We start from the raw sequence: 5,703 nt of genomic DNA, 5'->3' as shown, positions 1-5,703 counted from the left end.
ATCTATCTATCTATCTATCTATCTATCTATCTATCTATCTATCTATCTATCATCTGTCTATCTATCTATCTCCTGAGTGTTCATTTAGTATCAGTCATAAGGCTGACCATTTGGGATTGGATAACCTGTCAAGAGGCATGTCTCAGATGAAAACTGATTCTTCCTCTCTTGGTGGTCACTGATTGTCTGTAGCTGTTCATCTAGGGGTGAGGACTTGTGAAATTCCCTGCCCCTATTCACATTGCCATTTCAACTTGTATTATCATTATGCAGGTCTTGTTTAGGCAAGCATTTGGTATTTCATGGATGCAGCTTCCCCATCATTTCTAGAAGATACAATCTAGCAGCAGGTATCCTGGTCTTCTGGCATTATAATCTTTCCACCCCAATCCCTGATTTTCCCTTAGATGTGGGGGTTGTGTTATAAATGTACTAATTGGGGCTTGACATCCAACGATCACTTATTCTCTGAATTTTGACCAGTTGTGGATCTCTGTAATGTCTTAATAGTCTCTGTCTGGGGCTGGAGAGATGGCTGAGTACTGTGGAACAATGGTCTTTTATCCTGTCACTTGTATTGTATTGTAGCTGGGAAGAGGGGAGTGCAGTCTGCAGTCGTGATCCAGCCACAGAGCAAGCAAGATGTGACTGCTTCGCCAACAAAGGTAGCGAGCAAAGTGGCTAACATAGACAAGAATAATGGGCTAATATAACTTATAAGAGTTAATAAGAAGGGGCTGGAGAGATGGCTCAGAGGTTAAGAGCATTGCCTGCTCTTCCGAAGGTCCTGAGTTCAATTCCCAGCAACCACATGGTGGCTCACAACCATCTGTAGTGAGGTCTGGCACCCTCTTCTGGCCTGCAGACATACACAGACAGAATATTGTATACATAATAAATTTTAAAAAAAAGAGTTAATAAGAAGCCTGAGCTAATGGGCCAATCAGTTTATAACTAATGTAGACTTCTGTGTGATTTCTTTGGGACTTAATGACTGTGGGGACCAGGCAGGACAGAAACCTCAGTCAATAGAGTGAAAGCTCCCTGACAATAGCTCAGAGGTTAAGAGCACCGGCTGCTCTTCCAGAGGTCCTGAGTTCAATTCCTAGCAACCACAAGGTGGCTCACAGCCATCTATCATGAAATCTGGCGCCCTCTTCTGACCTGCAGGGACACATGCAGACAGAACACTGTATACATAATAAACAAATAAATCTTTAAAAAGTCTCTGTTTTTTTGCAAAAATAAAGCTTTAGTTAGGGGGATAACTACACTTGTCTGAATATAAGGGTAAATATATACAATACAGTTAGAAACTATTGAGACTCTCCAGAAAATAGCAGTAGTAGGTTACCTTCTACAGTCTGTGACATTTCTGGCCACAGGTAGCTGGCTAGGTTTACAGTACCAGGCATGTATTCTCTCCCATGCAGTAGGCCTTAAGCCCAATTAATTAGACAACTATTAGTTTAGTTACTCCTAAGATAAAAGTGCCACTATTGTAGCACTTCTTGCTAGGTTGGTCATTATGGTTCCTAGGTTTTTTTAGCTGGTAGGACTATTCATTATTTTTCTTCCTTATTAGTTTGCACAGCACCTTCAGACAGTGTGGGAGCTAGTCCTCAGGGAGAAAATGTCAAGGTCAGTGTTTCTCAGCTTATGGGAGGGGTTGCGACTCCTCTGGGGGTTGAATAACAATTTCACAGGGGTCTGATATCAGATAATTTACCTATTTACATTACTATTAATAACAGTAGCAAAATTACAGTTACAAAGTAACAACGAAAATAATTTTATGGTTGGGGGTCACCACAACATGAGGAACTATTAATATATATTACAGCATTAGGAAGGTCAGTTTCAGCTCAGTTCCTCCAAGTCCTGTGTTCAAAGTATCTTTAGCAAAAGGGTCTTACTTGCAAGTTCCCGAAGGGCATTGGCAATAGCCTACATTTTGGGGATTCTCTTGGTCCTCCCCCAATGAAAACCTGGAAGGAAAGTCTCTCTTGCCTGGCACTTGGGGGGCTTTGTTAGTCTGTGGCTCTTAGGGAAGGGGGCATCATCATTCCCTGTTGCCTACCTCCATTACAATATGTAAAAGTATGTATGTATATGTACACATCACACACATATATGTATAAAGTAAGCTTATAAAAATAGTATATTTCCATATGGCTTTTTCAAACACCCTTAGTATTATTTATCTATTTATCAAGGATAAAGTCTCTGTTGTGTTCCCAGAACTCTGCACTGCTCAATAAATCAGATGCACAAATACCACTGTTATACTTTGCCACATTTATTATATATACAGTTTATAGCCTAGGAGTCCTAGGTTAAACCATATAGCTTAGGTGAGCAGGGACTGTACCATTTGATTTTATGTAAATTCATGTAAGACTTTGTCTAAGTTCTTAGAAACTATCACTATTGTTAAGGGATGTATGGTTTTATATATAATTGTTACTTTAAGCTGTGTATACAATGTATAGTCAATCTTACTGTTATATAATTTACACGATGGCCGGGCGGTGGTGGCACACACCTTTATTCCCAGCACTTGGGAGGCAGAGGCAGGCGGATCTCTGTGAGTTCGAGACCAGCCTGGTCTACAGAGCTAGTTCCAGGACAGACTCCAAAGCCACAGAGAAACCCTGTCTCGAAAAACCAAAAAAAAAAAAAAAAGTAAAAAAAAATAATTTACACGATGCATTAAATATAAGATACATTAGATAGAAACAGATGTAAAGCATTTACATATTAACATTTGCAGCTGGGCATGGTGGTATATGCCTGTAAGCAATCCCAGCACTTGGTGGAAGAAGCAGGAGGCTCCTAAATCCAAGATCAGCCTGGGTTGTATAGCAAGTTCCAAGCCTGCTTAAATTGGATAAGGAAATCGTGTTCAAGGAAAACATGCACGCACATATATGTTCACATATAATTTCTGTTGTTACCGGCTGCTCATTATAATGCATAGGTATATGTGAGCCTATTATTTGTTATTGTTTACCTGCTGTTTCTCAAGATAGAATATTGTTCTATGAGGGCAAGGAAGAAGTGCCAGCACCTGGCCCACATCTTGATCTGCACAAACGGAAAAAAAATGAATGAACGCTTTTGGTCACCCGAGTCTCAGCCTTCCCGTGCTTAGGTTGGATGTATCTTCTAATGTGGAGGCACTATCATGTTCCGTTTTCTTTTACTACCCTCACAGAGTACTCAGTTCTAGGAAATAAACCCAGGCTTACATTTTCCCATCTTCTAGGGGCTGATGCCCACCACGTGCACCAGGCATTAGCGGGACAGGACTACCACTCCCAGCATGCATCGCGCATTGGGGTCGTACCACAATCTGTAGGGGATATATGGACCTGAAACCAGTGCCAGAGACACAGAAGCAGGGAGAACGCCCCTCTATTTAGGCATCTATGGTACACCCCAGACCCGGCCCTCTAAGGCCCTGCGCTTCCGAGCTCGCGCAAACTCTAGTTCTTTTTGCCCGACGGAGGTGGTTTGCTCTTCCGTTGCCCTGTGGCTTCGGCTTATCTCCTGAAGGAAGGCGAAGCTTCCGCCCAGCACTGGGGGTGAGCGGGAGCAAATTGCCCTCAAGCCCCTGGACTGCATTTGGAAGAGGGTGCTTCCTTAATATCAACTTCAGGGATCCCGAATGGGCATATTTGGAGGTTTTGGGGCCGGGTAGCATTCAGAAGGTGTCTGCTTTTGAAATCCTTAGGAGGCGGTTTTTGGGGACTTGGGTGGTATTTATTAGTCTGCTTTATGGGGGTAGTTCTCAGACGCAGACTTGTACCCCTTGGAAGCAGGGTTTAGGGGGCGTTTACGGAGGCTCAGGGTCTGAGTATGAGTACTCTGTTGGTGGGCAGGATTTTCGGGCTTCCCAAAAGGAGAGAAGTTTGAAGTTACTAAAGTCAAAGCGGGGAAGGGGGGTTGGGGATGGCACCGGACCGGGTGACAGTGGGAAGGTTGCATCACCGACGTGGCACTGTGACCTCTGACTAGGTGCTGAGGTCTGCACGGTTGCTTATCCTGGGCTGTGAGACCCGGACATATCAGGGGCCCAGACGCCGAGGCTGGTAAAGACTCTCTCTGCCGGACTCATCTGAGCGGACTTCCGAGCGGACGTAGAACCACTGAGCGGTACTTTGGTTGCCGCTTTATTCATTTATGAGGGGTGGGGCTGTGGTGCGAACCCTGTTTCGCACCTGGTCTACTAGAAGTGTCAGCTTATGACTTACTCTCTAGGGGGCGGATCAACGTGCGGAAGGGGCGTGTTGAAGGGGTATCCCGAAGTCTGCCTCAAAAACTAGACTTTATTGATAATCCATACAATAATCTGTGAAGGTGAGTAGCGCCCCAATGGTATTTTAAAAAGCTTTTCTACTCTGCGTCATTTATGAGGGGCGTGGCCTTTACAGCTCTGCGGGATCCGCAGTTAGCTTTCCCTCACAGGTTCCTGGATTTAAACCTGACACCTATCAGAGATGATGCCGTGGGTATTATTCATGCCTTATGTCTCAGTAATTCTAAGTTACTAACCAAGAGTCTGAATTCAAATCCCATCCATCTTTACTTTTGTGGACCTCGGGCAAGTCTTTTTCGGAGCCCAAAAAGTGGATATTTAGGATAATAAGAATAGTTTACACCCATTTAGTTACTTTAATTAACCATTTTATCTTCACAACTTTTCAAAAGTAGGTTTCATCCTACTTCATAGATGAGGAATCTGACCTACAGGACAGGTAAGTAATTTCTCCTAAAGTAGCACACCGCATGGCTGAACTAGAATTCAAATCTGACCTGTCTGGTTTCAGAGTTGGATAATGCCCTTCCCCAAACCAATTTAATGGTACTATTTCTGGTGGGCTCCATGGTACTCATATCCTCCGTCCCTCTCTCCTCTCCCTTTGTGTCTCCTACTCCTTTCTCCAGGCTGTCACTATATTTCCCTAGGCTTGCCAGAGAATTAGGGACCTGCCTTCCTCAGCCTGCCAAGTATTGTGGAATCACAAGGAGTAGTTGGGACACTGACTAAGGCAGGAGGATCTCTTGAATAAGGGTGTTTGAGACCAGTATGGGCAACACAGCAAAACTAGCTCTCTTCTTTCCTTTCTTTCTTCCCCTTCATCTCCCCTCCGTCTGCTCCCTTTCCCTCCTCTCTGCTCTCTCCCCTCCTTCTCTCCCTTCTCTCTATTCTCCCTCTCTTCCCTCTCTGTGTGGCTGTGTATCTATATTCCTTTCTCCAGGGTCTCTTTCCCCAGACTTCCTGGGTACTAGTGATCCTCCTGCCTCAGCCTGCCAAGTACTATAGAATTACAGGAATCCTACTAGCGCACCCCAGCAAGAGCCTGTCTTTTAAGAAACAGTGTTGCTACTGCTCAGGTTAATTATATGGTATGTGTGTCAGGCACTGTTTTACTTACTGAAATTCAATCACACGGTAATTTCTTGTTCTTAATTTCCGTTTTCTGGATCTGAAAACATGCAAGTGGATACTTCTGCAATGACTAGATATAGCCTCACACATAAGTAATTTTAGATTAATTCAAATATGCTTACATATTAACTTTAGTTATATATATTTGAAAATTGTTGCCGGGCGATGGTGGCGCACGCCTTTAATCCCAGCACTCGGGAGGTAGAGGCAGGCGGATCTCTGTGAGTTCGAGACCAGCCTGGTCTACA

The 5,703-nt window shown here is 43.9% G+C and overlaps 1 protein-coding gene across 2 annotated transcripts in view; it reads left to right on the top strand.

The window, feature by feature from the left end:
* The first annotated feature begins 4,045 nt into the window (after positions 1-4,045).
* The window catches only part of Uba1 (ubiquitin like modifier activating enzyme 1), a 26,086-nt gene continuing 24,428 nt past the window's right edge, over positions 4,046-5,703 (top strand). The window contains exons 1-2 of one of the 2 annotated variants that reach the window (XM_013350661.2): positions 4,046-4,158; positions 4,264-4,362. The gene's annotated coding sequence lies outside the window, so the exon portion shown is untranslated. Of the gene's footprint in view, positions 4,159-4,228; positions 4,363-5,703 lie in introns of those variants that run through there. The other variant, XM_013350662.2, reaches the window with a different exon arrangement.

The sequence above is a fragment of the Microtus ochrogaster genome, chromosome X (genome assembly GCF_000317375.1).
Source record: "Microtus ochrogaster isolate Prairie Vole_2 chromosome X, MicOch1.0, whole genome shotgun sequence".
NCBI lineage: Eukaryota > Metazoa > Chordata > Mammalia > Rodentia > Cricetidae > Microtus > Microtus ochrogaster.
Note: the sequence above shows the minus strand (reverse complement) of the source record. Positions and strands in the feature narration are given on the sequence as shown.